The sequence below is a fragment of the Pelodiscus sinensis genome, chromosome 2, assembly GCF_049634645.1.
Source record: "Pelodiscus sinensis isolate JC-2024 chromosome 2, ASM4963464v1, whole genome shotgun sequence".
Taxonomy (NCBI): Eukaryota; Metazoa; Chordata; order Testudines; family Trionychidae; genus Pelodiscus; species Pelodiscus sinensis.
The window spans coordinates 6021832-6040024 of NC_134712.1; the positions used below are offsets into that span (position 1 = coordinate 6021832).

Here is an 18193-nt window from a genome sequence, read left to right on the forward strand (position 1 = left end):
TGGAGCTTGCATTACTTTTAAATATCACTGCAGCATAGTATTCTAGAAAGAAAGTATTTTCCTGATCAGGTTATTCTCTTTACATCAAGACCTTGTGCTACGTTCAAAGGTAACCTAAGAGAAGGAGGTGTTTTTACAGTGGCAAGGTAAATGTTCCTTTTTGGAAAGCATGACTCTTCTCGTAAAATTGATGCATTGAAACAAGCACCGTGGAAATCCTTGTAGTCCCTTAGCCATTTCCCTTATCAAATATACTTGTGTAACAGAGTAAAAAGATATTGGGGCTAATTCACCATTATTTGGCTGTACTTTTGCACCATAATTCAGCTGAAACCTATGTGATATGTGGCTATCACTTAAATCAGTCCCCGTATCAAAAGACTGGAGGATAGTATTATTTTTTAAAAAGGCTCTAGAGGCAATCTGGGTAATTATGGGTTGAACTAGGCAAATTGGATGAAACTCTGATAAAAATCAGAATGGTCAGACACCTACAATTTGTTGGAGGAAAAGACAACACGGGCTTTGTACAGGAAAATCATATCTCGCCAATCTACTAGAATTCTTTGAGTTTGTTGACAAACATGTGGACAAGAGTGATCCAGTGGATACGGTGTACTTGGACATGCAGAAAGATTTTTATGGGGTCCCTCACCAAGGCTCTTAAGTAAAGTAAGCTTTCATGGCATAAGAGGGAAGGTCCATTCATGGATCAGGAACTGGATAAAGATCATTAACAAAAGGTAGGAATAAATGGTCAGTTTGAGAGGCAAATAGTGGTGTTCCACTGGGGTTTGTACTAGGACTAGTTTTGTTCGGCATATAGTAACTCCTCACTTAGGGCATGTCAAGCCTGCTTTTTTTTTTCCTAAAGGAGATATGCAAATTCGGTGCTAATTTGCATATCTTCTTCTGAGCACATTTTCGAACCCGGGTCTTTCGAAAGTGAAAGTAGTCTGAATACAAGCAGAGAGAGGGTAAGTTTAGAAGATAGGATACACAAAGAACAAGTTAAAAATCACTTAGGAAAGTTAGATGTCAGCAAGTCACCAGGTCCTGATGAAATGCATCCCAGGATACTCAAGGAGCTGATAGAGGAGGTATCTGAGCCTTTAGCTATGATCTTTGAAAAATCATGGCAGACAGGGGAGATTCCAGAAGACTGGAAAAGGGCAAATATTGTGCCCATCTATAAAAAGGGGAATAAGAACAACCCAGGAAATTATAGACCGGTCAGTTTAACGTCTGTCCCAGGGAAGATAATGGAGCAGGTAATTAAGGAAATCGTATGCAAACACTTGGAAAGTAATAAAGTGATAGGGAATAGCCAGCATGGGTTTGTGAAGAACAAGTCATGTCAAACTAATCTGATAGCTTTCTTTGATAAGATAACGAGCCTTGTGGATAAGGGAGAAGCGGTGGATGTCATATACCTAGACTTTAGTAAGGCATTTGATACGGTCTCGCATGATATTCTTATTGATAAACTAGGCAAATATAACTTAGATAGGGCCACGATAAGGTGGGTGCATAATTGGCTGGATAACCGTAGTCAGAGAGTTGTTGTTAACGGTTCTAAATCCTGCTGGAAAGGGATAACAAGTGGAGTTCCTCAAGGGTCTGTTTTGGGACCCGTACTGTTCAATATCTTCATCAATGATGTAGATATTGGGATAGAGAGTACTCTTATTAATTTTGCAGATGATACCAAACTGGGTGGGGTTGCAACTTCTTTGGAGGATAGGGACATAATTCAAAATGACCTTAGCAAGTTAGAGAAATGGTCAGAGGTAAACAGGATGAGGTTTAATAAAGAGAAATGCAAAGTGCTCCACTTAGGAAGGAACAATCAGTTCCATACATACAAGATGGGAAGCGACTGTCTAGGAAGGAGCATGGCAGAAAGGGATCTAGGGGTCATAGTGGACCACAAGTTGAATATGAGCCAACAGTGTGATGCTGTTGCAAAAAAAGCAAATATGATTCTAGGTTGTATCAACAGGTGTGTTGTAAGCAAAACTCGTGAAGTCATTCTGCCGCTCTACTCTGCACTAGTTAGGCCTCAGCTGGAGTACTGTGTCCAGTTCTGGGCGCCACATTTCAAGAAAGATGTGGAGAAATTGGAAAGGGTACAGAGAAGAGCGACAAGAATGATTAAAGGTCTAGAGAACATGACCTATGAAGCCAGGCTTCATGAACTGGGCTTGTTTAGTTTGGAAAAAAGAAGATTAAGGGGGGACATGATAGCGGTTTTCAAATATCTAAAAGGGTGTCACAAGGAGGAAGGCGAAAATTTGTTCCTCTTGGTTTCTGAGGACAGGACAAGGAGTAATGGGCTTAAAGTGCAGCAGGGGAGGTTTAGATTGGACATTAGGAAAAAATTCCTAACTGTCAGGGTGGTCAAATATTGGAATAAATTGCCAAGGGAGGTGGTGGAATCTCCCTCTCTGGAGATATTTAAGAACAGGTTAGATAGACATCTGTCAGGGATGGTGTAGACGGAGCTTGATCCTGCCTTGAGGGCGGGGGGCTGGATTCGATGACCTCTCGAGGTCCCTTCCAGTCCTATTATTCTATGATTCTATGGACAGGTTTTTTTCTTGAAAAAAAAAAAAACAACCCTTTTCGAAAAAAAATGCTCTTCCTTAAAAAAGGAGGTTTAGCCGGTTTTTCGAAAAAGGGTTTTTTCCCCAAAAAACCCAGCATCCAGACTACTTTCACTTTCAAAAGACTCGCATTCGTAAATGCGATCGGAAGAAGATATGCAAATTAGCACCACATTTGCATATCTCCTTTTGGAAAAAAACAACAACCCTTAGTCTAGACGTGCCCCTGATGTTGTCCTGGTTCACGTTAGTTCATTGCTGTAGCATATCTATTAGAGCACATGCTCAGTTAAAGTTATGCAATGCTCCCTTACCATGGCATTTGGCAGCCTGCTTTGTCCGCTACTTGGAGCATTTTCTGAAAAAGCAGCTTGTCCTTATACAGGTTTGGAACCAGGGCAAGGTGGCAGCCTCTCATTATCTCCCCTCCTTTCCTTGTAAGGTCTGCGTCTGGGCAGCTGTAGTTCATCTGTTCCTCCCCCACTCACCACCATGCTACTTCTGCCCTCTGCCTTGAAGCTACTGCCAGGAGCATCTTGCTTACTGGGCAAGGAGGGGGAAGAGGGAGAAATCTCAGGATGTGCCCTCTTCTCTCCTTCCCCCGATCGAGCCTCCCACTGCGTACCACATCTCCACAAAGTGAGGGATCTACTTACAAGGCTGGGTTCTTCAAGTGGGGCCACTGTATTTAAAGGGGCAATGCACATCTCAGTATGCCTCTGTCTCTTTCACACACACACTTGGCACTGTGCAGCCGTGTATGCACCATCCAGAGGAGAGTAATTCACTCCAATGAGATAGTGTAGATCAGTGGTCCCCAACCTTTTAGGGTTGCTGGGCGCCTGGGGGCGGGGCCACTCACTCGCCGGGCACCTGGGGGTGGGGCTGTGCACGCGCCCAGGGGGGAGGCCACCCATACGCCGCGTGACCGGTGCCACCCATGCTCCACACTCCCGGGGCTGGTGCCGCTCCTGTGCCGCATGCCCAGGGGTGGGGCTGCCCATATGCCATTCTCCCGGGGCCAGCGCCACTCCTGTGTTGCACATCCAGGGGCGGGGCCACACAGACACTATGCGTCCGGGGCCGGAACAGCCCATGCACCACATGCCCAGGACAGGCACCGCCATTGCACTGTGCACCCAGGGGCGGAGCTGCTCATACGCTGCACGCCTAGGGGCCGTCACTGCCCATATGCCATGCGCCCGGGGGCGGGGCAGGCCCTGATCACTCAGCGGGCACACAGAAATGGCACGGCGGGTGCCATGGCACCCGCGGGCACCACGTTGGGGACCACTGGTGTAGATGAATCTTCATGTTCAGTTTCTTCAGGGAAGTGTTTGCAGCCACTGCCATGCACCTATTGTCTTTCCTGCTGACTCTGGCGTGTGAGGCTACTTAACAACGTTAACCCTTAAGGACTCAGCCTAGTGCTAGTTCATCATTTAGTAGCAAGAGAGTCCCTGGGAAATAGTCTATCCTTTGACTCCACCCCCTTATCCAAGCTTTAAGATCACCATTGCTGTATACAGTATTCCATTGTTTAAAAATGTTTAAAACGTATACTGTACGGCTATGTCTAGACTACGCTGTATTTTTGAAAGAGGTATGCAAATTCCGCGGGATATGCAAATTCCACAGGAATTTGCTTATCTTCTTCTGATCTCACTTTTGAAAGCGGGTCTTTTGAAAGTGAAAGTTGTCTCGACACTTTTTCTTCGAAAAAAAACCCCTTTTTCGAAAAATCGCGTAAACCTCATTTTTTAAGGAAGAGCAGTTTTTCAGCAAAGCGTTTTTTTTTCCGAAAAAAACACGTCCAGACTACTTTCACTTTCAAAAGACCAGCTTTCAAAAGTGAGATCATAAGACCCTCTTTCAAAAATACAGCATAGTCTAGATATACCCTATGTGTACATACTGCCTTTTGTCTGTTGAAAAAAAATTCTGTGGAACGTAACCCCCCTATTTCCATTCATTTTGATGGGGAAATTGGATTTGCTTAACACTGTTTCACTGAGTGTGTAGCATTTTTCAGGAACGTTGCTAGAGCGTTAAGTGTGCAGAGGCTGTATTCTTTAATGATCTGGAAAAAGGCGTCATCAGCGAGGTAGCAAAATTACTCAAGATAGTTACGTCCAAAGAAGACTGTGAAGAGTGACAAAGGGGTCTTACAAAAATGGGAGGCTGGCGACAAAAGGGCAGATTGCAATTCACTGAGGATAAAGGCAAAATGATGCATAATGAAAAGCAGATTCTCAACTACACATAAAATGATGGGGTCTAAATTAGCAGTTGGCACTCATGAAAGACATCTTGGAGTCATTGTGGACAGTTCCCTGGAAACATCCGTTCAATGTGTAGTGGCAGTCAAAAAGCAAACAGAATGTTAGAAACCATTAGGCAAGGGACATATAATAAGACAGAAAATATCATAATGCCATTACCGAAATCCCTGCTGTGCCTGCATCTTGAATACTATGCACCATTCTGAATGCTCCATCTAAAAAAAAGAGATATTAGAAATGCAAAAGGCACAGCAAAAGGCAGCAGCAATGATTAGGGATAGGGAATAGCTTCTGCATGAGAAGCCGTTACAAAGACTGGGCCTTCTCAGGTTGGAGACAACTAAGGGGGATGATCATCACTGGTGTGGCAAAAAGGAATAAGGAAGTGTTATTTTCCCCTTTCCAGAACATGAGAACCGGGAACCATCCATTGCCATGAATAGGCAGCAGGCATACAAGAATCATGAGGAAGTATTGCTTCCGAAAACCTCTGGTCAACCGGTGGAAGTTGTTGCCAGGGGATGTTGTGAAAGCTAAAACCGTAGCTGGAAAAAAAAAGAGCTAGAGAAGTTCATGGAGGATAGGTTCACCAATGGCTGTTGGTCAAGATGGTCAGGGATGCAACCCCATGCTCTGGTTGTCCATAGCCTCTGATTGCTAGATGCCGGGAGTGAACCACGGGGGATGGATCTCTTGCTTGGCCTTTTCTATTTCAATGAGGTCCTGACCCTTGCTCTTTGCCCTCAGTGTCAGTGAGGCCTGGAGCAGAAGGTCAACTTTAGAGATGCAACTGGAGTCGATCTTAAATTGGGTTTCCTCACCGTCCACACAGTGGGAGGTCGACAGGAGCCAACGCTTCCGTCGGCTTCCCTTACTCCTTGTGAGGAACAGGAGTACTGGCACCAATGGGGGAAATCTCTGAGTTTGCTTTAGTGGGTCTTCACTAGACCAGCTAAATGGAACCCTGGAAGATCAACCGCAGCAGCACTGATTTTCTGCATAGTGTAGACATGGCCTGAGTGTTTCACTTTCCCAGCTACACTGAGAGAGCATCAGGATTGTTCAGCAATATCCAAGAAAGGAGGTGTGGGGGATAGAGGGGTCTAATGCTCAGGAAGGGCTGTTCATTCAGATCTCAGGTTGTTTTATCCAGCTTGTGGAATATAGACTTATCTGGATGCTTTCTGTGTGACGTGGAGTTCAGTGGGCTATGCAAAGGGATTGAGTTGCTGCTGGAGTTCTTGCATGTCACCTCCCAACTAATTTCTCATGCCCTTCCCTCCCGCAGGAACACACTGATGACAAGTATCTGAATATCTGAGTCGTTAGTGATTATCTTTGAAAAGTCATGGAAGTTGGGAGGGATTCCAGAAGCCTGGAAACGGGCAAATACAATGCCCATCTATAAAAAGGGAAATTAGGACAAACCAGGGAATTACAGACCAGTCAGCTTAATTTCTGTGCCAGGAAAAATAATGGAGCAAATAAATAAGGAATCATATTGCAAAATATCTAGACGATATTCAGGTGATCCATTACAGTCAGCATGGATTTCTAAGGAACAAATCAAGTCAAACCAACCTGATTGCTGTCTTTGACAGAGAAAAATCCCCGTAGGAGGAGGGAAGCAGTAGATGTGATATATCTTGATGTTAATAAAGTTTTTGATACTGTCTTACATGACTTTCTCATCAACAAACTAGGGAAATATAGTCTAGATGGAGCATGTAAGGTGGGGCACAACTGTTTAACTGTTTCCAGAGGCTACGTCTACACTACATGTTTTGTCAAAAAAGGCAATACAAATGAAGTGCTGATTAGCATTTTCTCATGCTTCATTTGTATAATCTCATGCGATCCGTTTTTGCGCAAAACGGACACATCCACCCTGCATGTTTGAAGTGTCATTAGAGGAGGTTTTAGAACAAATAGAAAAACTTAATGTTAACAAATCTCCGGGACCGGATGGCATTCATCCAAGGGTTCTAAAAGAACTCAAATGGGAAATTGCTGAGCTATTATCTGTAGTTTGTAACTTATTCTTTAAATTGGCTTCCGTACCTAATGACTGGAAGGTAGCCAACGTGACACCAATATTTAAAAAGGGCTCTAGAGGCGATCCTGGCAATTACAGACCGGTAAGTCTAACTTCAGTACTGGGCAAATTAGTCGAAACAATAGTAAAGAATAAAATTGTGAAGCATGTAGAAGAACATAATTTGTTGGACAAAAGTCAACATGGTTTCTGTAAAGGGAAATCCTGTCTTACTAATCTATTAGGGTATGTCTACACTACCACCCTAGTTCGAACTAGGGTGGTAATGTAGGCAACCGGAGTTGCAAATGAAGCCCGGGATTTGAATTTCCTGGGCTTCATTTGCATAAAGCCGGGCGCCACCATTTTTAAATGTCCGCTAGTGCGGACTCCGTGCCGCGCGGCTACACACGGCACGGAGTCCGCACTAGCGGACATTTAAAAATGGTGGCGCCCGGCTTTATGCAAATGAAGCCCGGGAAATTCAAATCCCGGGCTTCATTTGCAACTCCGGTTGCCTACATTACCACCCTAGTTCGAACTAGGGTGGTAGTGTAGACATACCCTTAGAGTTCTTTGAAGGGGTTAACAAGCATGCGGATAAGGGGGATCCAGTAGATATAGTATACTTGGATTTTCAGAAAGCCTTTGACAAGGTCCCTCACCAAAGGCTCTTGTGTAAATTACATGGCCATGGAATAAGAGGAAAGGTCCTTTCTTGGATTGAGAACTGGTTAAAAGACAGGAAACAAAGGGTAAGAATAAATGGTAAATTTTCAGATTGGAGAAGGGTAACTAGTGGTGTCCCCCAAAGCTCAGTCCTGGGACCAATCCTTTTCAACTTATTCATAAATGATCTGGAGAAAGGGGTAAGCAGTGAGGTAGTAAAGTTTGCAGATGATACCAAACTGTTTAGGATAGTCAAGACAGAAGCAGACTGTGAGGGACTCCAAGATGATCTCACTAAACTCAATGATTGGGCAGCAAAATGGCAAATGAAATTTAATGTGGATAAGTGTAAAGTAATGCACATTGGGAAAAATAACCCCAACTATACGTACAGTATGATGGGGGCTAATTTGGCTACGACAAATCAGGAAAGGGATCTTGGAGTGATCGTGGACAGTTCTCTGAAAATTTCCACGCAGTGTGCAGCGGCGGTCAAAAAGGCAAATAGGATGCTAGGAATTATTAGGAAAGGGATAGAAAATAAGACCCAGAATATCTTACTGCCCCTGTATAAAACTATGGTACGCCCACATCTGGAATACTGTGTACAGATGTGGTCTCCTCACCTCAAAAAAGATATTTTGGCCTTGGAAAGGGTTCAGAAAAGGGCAACTATAATGATTAGGGGTTTGGAACGGGTCCCATATGAGGAGAGGTTAAAGCGACTGGGACTTTTCAGTTTAGGAAAAAGGAGACTGAGGGGGGATATGATAGAGGTCTATAAAATCATGAGTGGTGTGGAGAGGGCCGATAAAGAAAAGTTATTTATTAGTTCCCTAAGTAGAAGAACTAGAGTTCACCAAATGAAATTAATGGGTAGCAGGTTTAAAACGAATAAAAGAAAGTTCTTCTTCATACAGCATGTAGTCAACCTGTGGAACTCCTTGCCAGAGGAGGCAGTGAAGGCTAGGACTATAATAGAGTTTAAAGAGAAGCTAGATAATTTCATGGAGGTTAGGTCCATAAAAGGCTATTAGCCAGGGGATAAAATGGTGTCCTTGGCCTCTGTTTGTCAGAGGCTGGAGAGAGATGGCAGGAGACAAATCGCTTGATCATTGTCTTCGGTCCACCCTCTCTGGGGCAGGCCACTGTCGGTAGACAGGATACTGGGCTAGAAGGACCCTTGGTCTGACCCAGTACGGCCGTTCTTATGTTCTTATGTTCATGTTTTTGTGCAAAAACCTCTTGCGCAAAACTGGATCAGAATAGATTATGCAAATGAAGCACGAGAAAATGCTAATCAGCACTTCATTTGCTTTTCCTCTTTCAACAAAACACATAATATAGACATAGCCGAAGAATAGTTTTCAATTGTTCACAGTCGTGCTGGAGGGGAATAACAAATGGCGTTCTGCAGGTACCATTTCTGAGTCCAGTTCTGTTTAATATCTTCATCAACTATTTAGCTAATGGCAGAGAGAGTGCATATATACAGTCTGCAGACAACACCAAACTGGGAGGGGTTGAAAATGCTTTGGAGGACAGGATTAAAATTCAAAATGACCTGGACAAACCGGAAAACTGGATTGAGACCAACAGTATGAATTCAGTAAGGACAAATGCAAAGTACTCCAGTTGGGAAGGAACAATCAGTTACACATGTACAACATGGGAAATGAGTGCCTAGGAGAGTACCATGGAACGGGCACTGGGGCATCATATTGGACCACAAGCTAAATATGAGTCAGTAGTGTTATACTGTTGCAAAAAAAGAAAAAAAGAAAAAAAAAAGAAACATCATTCTGGGGTGTATTAGAAGGAGTGTTGTAATCAGGGATGAACTACATGGTGTTCGGTGCTGAGCCGAGTGCAGGGGACTGGACTTAATGACCTCTCAAGGTCCGTTTCTGTCCTATCATTCTATGTTTGGCCTCTCAGTTATCCCCAACTGAAGTGAATGGGGTAGATCATGTGCCAGAGCTCATTTGCAAACTCTGCATCAATTATTCTTGGGTCAGGAAAAACAATAACGGCTAGAGTACTTGTTTTAAAAATGAAAACAGAGACCAAGTCTGCCTGCAACCATCTGGCAAGTCCTTTTCATCTGTCCCATGCTTTGGAAAGTGCTCTGTTACAGTAATAAACAGCCTATTAGTAACTAGTCAACTCTGTTTCATTTGTACTAGGAGATCGTTTTCTACAACCCTTTGGGGAAACTGTGCTCCATTTCTAAACATCCTCTTCAAATATCTTTTCCCAAACAAAATTGCATTTGTGTTTGGCTAAGTGAGCAGTGAAAGCAATGTGGTATAAAAGTAATAGTAAATAAGCTCTACATTTATTATAACCCATTAAGCAAGGTCTTTTATTCCGTATCCGTGTGGGTTTTTTTCCTACAGGATGAGCAAATGTTCTGGGTAAAGCTGTAAAATACAAACACAGATAAAGCAAATAGGACAGAATTATCTCTGTGAGCTAGATTAGTTGGCAATTTCAGTCCCTCATACATGATATATGGTCACATCTTTTCTCATGCGTCTCTACACACATAATGCCTTCTCCTAGACATCATAGTTCAGGGACTGCAGCTAAAGAAGATTAGAGTTTTGCCAATCTTTTGTTGGGAGCTGCAAAAGGTTAGAGGGAGACTGCTCTCCATATAAACTTGTCAGCTCAGAGGCAATTCCGGTGTTTTTAACCCAGGGCACGTTAGCATTACATTGCAAGTGTGTGATTCCTCGGACCTTGCACTCATCGGAATGTGAAAGAATTGCCAGATTTCTAGCGGGAATGTTCCTATGGGAATCAAAACAGTGTTTAATCAGAAAGTGTACCCTCTACTGGCATTTTCACTCATTTAAAAGTAAGTTATAAAGCACACTTAAGCAATCTTGTGCAAGTCTACCTTGAAAATGTAACTCAGATTTAGGAATAATAGCTATTTTGACACATTTATGTTATGGTTTTGTTTCATTCACTTCTTCTTCCCTCTCACCACTCTGGTTCCTATTCGTTAGCCTATCCCCAGTTTCATCTGACCACAATTATTTGTTGCCCCCTCTACATTGTGTCAGGGTATTTGGGCACTTGACCCAACAAGGTACTTAGAAAGCCATTGGGTGACAAGTGCCCTCAAATGGCATTGATTTGCGGGATCAGCTGAGCAAGCAAGCATGTTCTATGGAAGCAAAAATCCTCAGTTAGTTCATTAGTTTATTATATTTCCTTGTGGACAGCTGAGGAGGCAGAGACACAGAGAGGTTATTTCCAAAAGTCTGGATCTGCAGAGGAGAAGAAGGCTGATGTTAACATGGCTGAGGCTGCGCAACTGGGAAGAGGAAAGGAAGTCTATCATCGAGAGCAATTCTGCAGTGGCCTTGTTGACTCATTCTATCTCTGACCTCTATGGTTCTATAATAGATGAGCAAATGGACCAAAAAGAGTAGAAAGAAAGACCATGTCTTCACTTGCTGCACTGAAGATTGATCTTCTGGTATTGGATTTAGTGGGTCTAGCTAAGACCATCTAAATCGAATGCTGAGAGCAGCTTTACTTGGCACCAGTACTTGCAGTAGTGAGGAGTAAGGGAAGCCGACATAAATGTTTGCTCCCATTGGCCTCCCTCTGCAAAGATGGCACCAAACTTTGCTTAAGATAAACTACGTAAAATATGTACTTTATGTAACTGGAGTTGTGTACCTTAACCTGACCTTGCAGGTCTAGTGTAGACCTGGACTTAGAGAAGCAGATGTGGTCCATGATGTAAACAAGAGAAAAGATCCAGGGATACAGGGGCAGCCCATGAGCATAGGCAGACTCGGTGGTTGCCTAGGGCGCCGCCGGCCCGGGGCGCCTGATTATGACATCACGCGGCGCCCAGGCACCCGATGATTATGTCATGGCTATTGACAGCCGGGCAGGTGGGGGCGCCAATCGCACCTTCTGCCTGGGGCACCAGCTGCCACAGCTGGCCTCAGGCCGCTCCTGCAGGGATCCATTCTCCTTTGACTTGCTCTGTCTTCATGGGAATTACTCCTGGCTTATCCAAGGGTAAATAAGAGGAGAATCAGGCCCTTTCACAGCAGTTCTGAATGGGCTCTTGAAACCAAAGGGGAGAACTGAGGACGCATCTCCATATGCGGTACAGAGGAGGGAACTGCAACTGTCCAGCTGAATGATGGGCCAACTACGCATGGCAGGAAATCCCAACTAGAACAGTAAATATGGATCCTAGCAGAAATGGGCACCATCCTTCCAGAGTGGTGGGACTTTCACGTTAAGCAAGATAGGCCAGACATGCAGCTGATGTAAATCAGTATAGCGCCATTCTGTTTCTGCAGTAATACAACTGTATTAATTTTGTATCCAGGGACATCCTTAGGATTTATGGGCCCCTACACAGTACTATTAGATGGTGCCCCTATTCCCATCGGCAGCGTGGGAGGAGCAAGATTTAGAGATGTGATTTTAGGGATAGCAACATACTAATGAAATATTTTTAAAGCTAATTTTAAATGAAGAACCTGTAGACTAACATAGTAAATTCAGAAACAGACAGGATATCCCAGGGGTTGGCAAATATCTCTTAAATGGCTTCAGAACCACTGAATGGCTCTTTCACCGGTTCCACGTTCTGTTAATCGAGCAGCAGGCTATTTCACTTTTAAGTTAATTAGATCCTCTCTGAAGAAACCAGAGCCACAGACCAGGGAGAGGAAGAAGTGGGTGGATGAGCATTAAAACCCAGCGGTGCCCCATGTTTTTGGGTGCCCTATACAGCAGCATATTCTGTGTATGGCTAAGGATGGTTCTTTCTCTATTGGATAATGTATTTTGAATCTTTCCTATGAGACTCTGCAGTAATAAATACACCACACACATTACTTTGGATATTTTTAATGTCGTCTCCTGCCTGCTTAGCTCGACGTTCCCCATTGCCAAGGCTTACCAGTGGCGCCTCGGTTGCTCTGTTTATTTCCAGAAATATATAAAGGAAACGGTGACATCTTCTTGCAATAACTAATGCCAAATATCAATGGAACGTGTGTGAGTGTCTCTAAAAGTATTTCGAGGCTGCCAGAAAATTGGATATACACCCTGGTTCACAAGCCCTTGAAAAAAAATTGCTGATAATTCAAGGCACCAGAAATGATAAAGGAAATGCATTCCTTCTCTGCTTTCAAAACGTCCCCCCACCCGCCCTCTCCAAAAGGAGTGCCTAATGGATTTGCCTGCAATTTGGTAAATAACACACCGCCACGCTCTTCTGTCTGCCTCTCTCTTTGCTGCCAGGTTATTCAGTTCATCTCGTCTCTGCCCTGCCTTTTAGATTTCCTCACAAACAAGGCAGCAAACCTGGCAGCTGCTAGTTAACATTGTGTAATAAGATTCTGATTGCTTTCCGGGAGGAAGGGGGGAGTGCGAGAGACAAGTATATTATACCTTTGAGTGAAAGCAAAAGAGCCATCTCATGGTCTCCTTTAAATGTACTTATCTCTTAAGACAGAAATACCACGGAGCATATAAGTAAATAATGAGACTTTCATGTTCGCTGTGACAGCTGATTATAGGAAGAAAGGAAATCCAGAGAAACAGAGCAGACGCCTTGTCTGACCAGCATCGATACTGAAGCAGGAGCTATTCTACAATAGCTATTCAGGAATAACTCCCCAGGTGCAAACTCTAGTCCAGAAAAAAAAAGTGACTTCATTCCACAACGGTTACTGCACTTGGTGAGTGGAGAGATTATTCTGGAATAAAATCACGCTTAGGTCTCATCCTGGTTTCACAGTTAGACTGACTTACACCCTGAATGCTTGGGGTTTAACGTCTCTTCCAAAATTGTTGGCATTCATTTCCTAACTATGGCTACTCTCCTGGCTCTGCCGATTCCGACTGAGGATTTGTGTTGGCCCTGGTCATTTTTTAACCTAACCAGTGTCTCGATAGATGATGTTCTTCTTAATCTTTTTGGAAGAAGCATAAGGTAAAAATGCTGCTTCTGCCTCCCGCTACATCTGGTGACAGGATTCTGTGACTCTCCTTTAGTTTCCGTGGTGGAATTATTATTTCCAATTAAAAGAGCCTATCTCAGACCCCTAGACCTGGTCTCCACTGAAGGGGAAAGTTGACCTCAGATATGCAACTCTGTATGAGCCTGTGTCTACACTGTGCGATCTTATGCAAAAGCAGCCGCTCTTGCGCAAAAACTTGCTGCCTATCTACACTGGCCACGTGTTCTTGTGCAAGTAAACTGACGTTCTAATATATGAAATCAGGGCTTCTTGCACCAGAACTCAGATGCTCCCTCTCAGGAATAAGCCCTTTTGCCCAACTGTTCTTGCGCAAGAGGCCATTGTAGACAGGCAACATGAATTTTTTTGTGCAAGAGAGCCCTATGGTTAAAATGGCCATCAGAGTTTTCTTGCACAAGAGAGCATCTACACTGGCATAGATGCTCTTGCGCAAAAGCACATCTCGCACAAAAGCACATGCCAATGTAGACGTTCTCTTCTGGAAGAGTTTTTGCACAAGAACTCTTCCGCAAAAGAGTTCTTGTGCAAGAAGCAGGCAGTGTAGACGTAGCCATGGGGTGCATCTACACAGCAGGGCTTAAGTTGAAATAAGCAAAGCAAATTGAGCTATGTCAATTGCAGAGCTTATTTTGAAATAGCTTATTTCAAAATTGGGAGCATCTACACAGCACTTATTTCGAAATAGAGCACTCTTCCTCTGTTTTCCCTTACTCCTCGTACCACGAGGGTAACAGGAATCGGAGTAAAAAGCCCTCCAGCTCAACAGTCTCCTGATATTATTTTGAAATAACTGCCTGCTGTGTAGTTGTGGACTAAGTTATTTCGAAATAACACTACTTATTTCAAAATAATGATGCTGTGTAGACGTCCCCCTAGTGTGAGTCACTGCGCCATGTAGCGGCACTTAGACCACTTACAGCGAGAGATAGGAACAAAGGAACTCTACCGCCTAAGCTGAGAGTCATCTGGCTTTATAGATCAAGCTGTAGAAGTTCCTACACTAAGTTCCAAACGTCCCAGGTTCAAATTTGCCTGGTGGACAGATACTGGAGTTGACTTATCTTAAACTGTGTTTTGGCATCGTCCACACAGCAGGAGCTTGGCAGAAGCATGCCCTCCTGTCGACTTCCCTTACTCCTCATGAGAAGAAGGAATACCGGTACCAACAGGGGCACCCTCTCGGTTTGAATTAGCGAGTCTTCACTAGATCCTCTCCTTCAAAACCCGGAAGATTGACTGCGGCAGCATCTATCTTCTCCGTAGTGTAGACAAGCCCTCTAGAGAGAGTCGGTTCTTCAGAATAGTTAACTTCATGGAAGGGTCTGACTTGAGACATTAATAGAGACCAGTGGAGGGGTAGCCGGGAGGAGACCCGTTAAAGAGAATGAATATAGAAGGCAATAATCCATGCAGCCTGCCTGTTTTGGATTCTACTCCCAGCTCACTGATGCATTGGGTGGGGGAGGGGGGAAACAGGACAGGTTGGACCTCTGTTGTCCGGCATCCTCAGGGCCTGACCCATCCCGAGTGAGGGAATTTGCCAGATAATGAGAGGTCCCCTGCCACTGGCCTACCAGGATGCTCCTGCTCCCTGCAGTTGGCTCCACTCCAACCCCACTGCCCTTGGCTCCAGCCTGCAGTACTTGCTGGTAGTCCCCAAAACAGAGTTCCTCAGCCACGTGGCCCCGCTTCTCCCTCACCCTACTGAGGATCCTCGTCTGGGACAGGGATCACTTATCCCACGGCTGCCCTTCCGGCCAGGGTTCCCCAAGGATAGGGGTCTCACTCCCGGGAGCCAAGGCTCTCCAGCAGGACCACGGATGTTGCCGGACCAGAGAATCCTGGATTTCAGAGGTTCAACCTGTAGAGGCTTACGGCCAGATTCTGAATTTCATTCCACTAACCTCAAGCCAGCCAAAGCCCATGAATTAAAATGCTGTACTTCTAGAAGAGAGTGGTGTATGAGACAGGACACTGGACTACAAGACAGCATTGGGTGCCATTCCTGACTCTTTCAATAGGACCCTGGCCACACCACTGCACCTCTATGCGTGTCTGTTTCCCCCCCATCTCCACTTACATCTTAAGCTCGTCGCATGCATTTTTGTCCCACGTCTGTCACAGGGATGTCCATGCCCAGTCCAAGCCCCCGTGTATTGGCAAGATAAGTAATAGTGGGTGTGAGCAAACAAAGAACCACTCCCCGAAAGCCTAACACCTCACTACAGCTTGTCTCGGCAATTTAGGAAACCTCGGCTCTGTAGTACACTGAGCTGTTGCGAATGTGCCCAGCTGTGCAGGTTGATAGGCTACCAAGCTAACACCGCCGCTAATGAAAAACAGCTGCTCATTAGTCAGGCGAAAACTGGGTAGACTGTTTAGAGACGCAATTATTTTTACTGTTCTTGTCCCCTTCACCATTATAAGCAAATTATCTTCTCCAATCGTGTTAGACCGAGTCTCAGGTTGCACATTTTTAAAATGAATATGGTTCATTAACAGCATGATGAATATTTCAGCGTGATTATGGAACATAATGAACTATTTTTAATTTTTTTTTTTTACAGAAAAAGCCCTAGAAACATGTTAATATTTCACCGGTTAATGCCGCAATTAAGCGTGCTGCATCTTTTCCCCGGCTTTACAACGTCTCTCTTATTGTTGACTTCAGATTTAACTCAGATGTTGAAGCAGGTGACGAGCTGTGAGTTCTGTCCCTGCGCCGCTTGGACATTAGCTAATTCCTGAAGTATAATATCAGAGTGGAGGAGAAAGCCTCCAAGAAGAAAGGGAGATGTTGAAGCAATGCTGCGTATTTCAAAGATGAAATGAAGTTAAGACCCCGTCCTTTATATGACTGACTCTCATAATATTAATGGGAGACTTGGTGTTTTTTCTCAAAGTCCCAGGTGCGGGAATCTCAAAATTGCATGGGAATTTCAGCTTTCCTAAAATAAAACTTTTCTAGGCTAATGATTGAGGAACATGGTTAAAAATATGAAGCAAGTGCCACTTAAAGGCTCAAAACCCAGAAAGCAACGCCAAACACCCCAAAGTATGTGAGTCGTATATATACATATAAATCTTCTGATTTTTTACAGATTCGACCCCTTGGCACAGTATCCATTCCATTGTATGTCACATCCCTCACCAGCTTGCTTATAAAAGTAAGGGTTCATGATTTCATAGCCATATCTACGACTTTGCTGTCTCAGTTAAAAATCACTCAATGAGAGCTTTGCACCAGCTGTCTCTGTTATCCTCCAGTGAGATTGCAGATAAATGGAGACTGGGGAACTAATGCTTCGGCTAGTGAAAGATCAGCTAATTGTATAGCTATCATGCCAGTGTAGGGCTGTAAGGCACTTGGGAGATGTTCTAGCTCAGCCCCCTGCTGGGCCAAGTAAACTTTTCTTGGACGCCTCTTCCGGAGCTTGGCTAGCCTCAGAGTTACGAAGCATTTCCTAATATTTAACGCATCTCTCCCTTGCTGCTCACTAACCTCTTGTTTCTTGTGCTACTTTCAGTGGACATGGGGAACAACTGATCACCATCATCTTTCAAACAGCCCTTCACAGATTTAAAAACAGTTCTCAGGTTTCCCCCTCAGTCTTCTTTCCTTTCGCTTTTCTCGTAGGCCCGGTTTTCTAAACCACTTGTCGGGTTTGTCGATCTCCTCTCCAGTGTGTCTATGTCATTCCTACCATGTGGCTCCCAGATAAGGGGGCCAGACGGATTGCCTGGTCCCTGGGCAATGTGGAAGGGGTGGCTTTATGCCTCCGGCAGGGGTGGGGCCTGAGGTGGAAGGGGTGGGGCCTTGGATGGAAGGGGCGGGACCAGAACAGACAGACATAAGTGCTGCCTGGACCAAACGGCACCCCCTCCCCTTGGCCCTGAGAGCCGGCTGGAGCACATGGCATGGGGCTCTGGAATGTGCCACCTAGTGCTCTGGTAGTGATTCTAAGGCGCTCTCCTTTGTCCCTGCCCTGTCAGTGGGCCTTCCCCCAGAACTGGACACAACATGCCATCTGAGCCCTTGTCAGTGATGAGTACAGCGGTACAGTTATCTCCCCTGTCTCGCATATACCTTTGCTGTTAATACAGCACGAACTTATAGTTGCCTTTTTTGCTCCTAACTTGCTGTGGTTGACTCATTTTGAATTTGTGATCCACTAGAAGTCCCTACATCCTTTCCTGTAATAGTTCCATGCAGCCCTGTTATGAGCTTATTCACTGGCTTTTTCCTGCCTTGGTGTAGTTCTTTGCACTTGTCTTGATTGCATCTCCTGTTACCTGTCTCCCTCCACTGGCGTGCAATGGGAATAGTGAACAAGAGTTTTCATCTAGTATTCACCTGACAGACCTACAACTAGATACACCCATGGCCAGGGAGGGTGGGAAAGCCATGCCAGACCTCATAGCTCCCATGAAAAATAGTGAAGTCACCTGGCGCTTGCCTGAGAGGGGACATGAACTAGGGCTACAGCCATGTCTTTCTTGCTCAATCTGCCCTAAATGCATTCTTTCCCCCGGCCATGCCTCTCTGCAGTCTGAATTTTTATTATT

General features: G+C 44.6%; 1 long non-coding RNA gene across 3 annotated transcripts; it reads left to right on the forward strand.

Annotated features, from left to right (window-relative positions):
- The first annotated feature begins 11523 nt into the window (after positions 1–11523).
- LOC112546219 (uncharacterized) lies at positions 11524–16471 on the forward strand. 3 transcript variants are annotated; one of them, XR_003089862.2, is made up of 4 exons: positions 11524–11809; positions 12574–12833; positions 13095–13324; positions 16195–16471. It is a non-coding gene; the product is annotated as an uncharacterized LOC112546219 (long non-coding RNA). The 3 variants fall into 3 exon arrangements; XR_003089863.2 differs by lacking the exon at positions 12574–12833; XR_003089865.2 differs by lacking the exon at positions 12574–12833 and having other exon boundaries at positions 13153–13324.
- The last annotated feature ends 1722 nt before the right edge of the window (positions 16472–18193 follow it).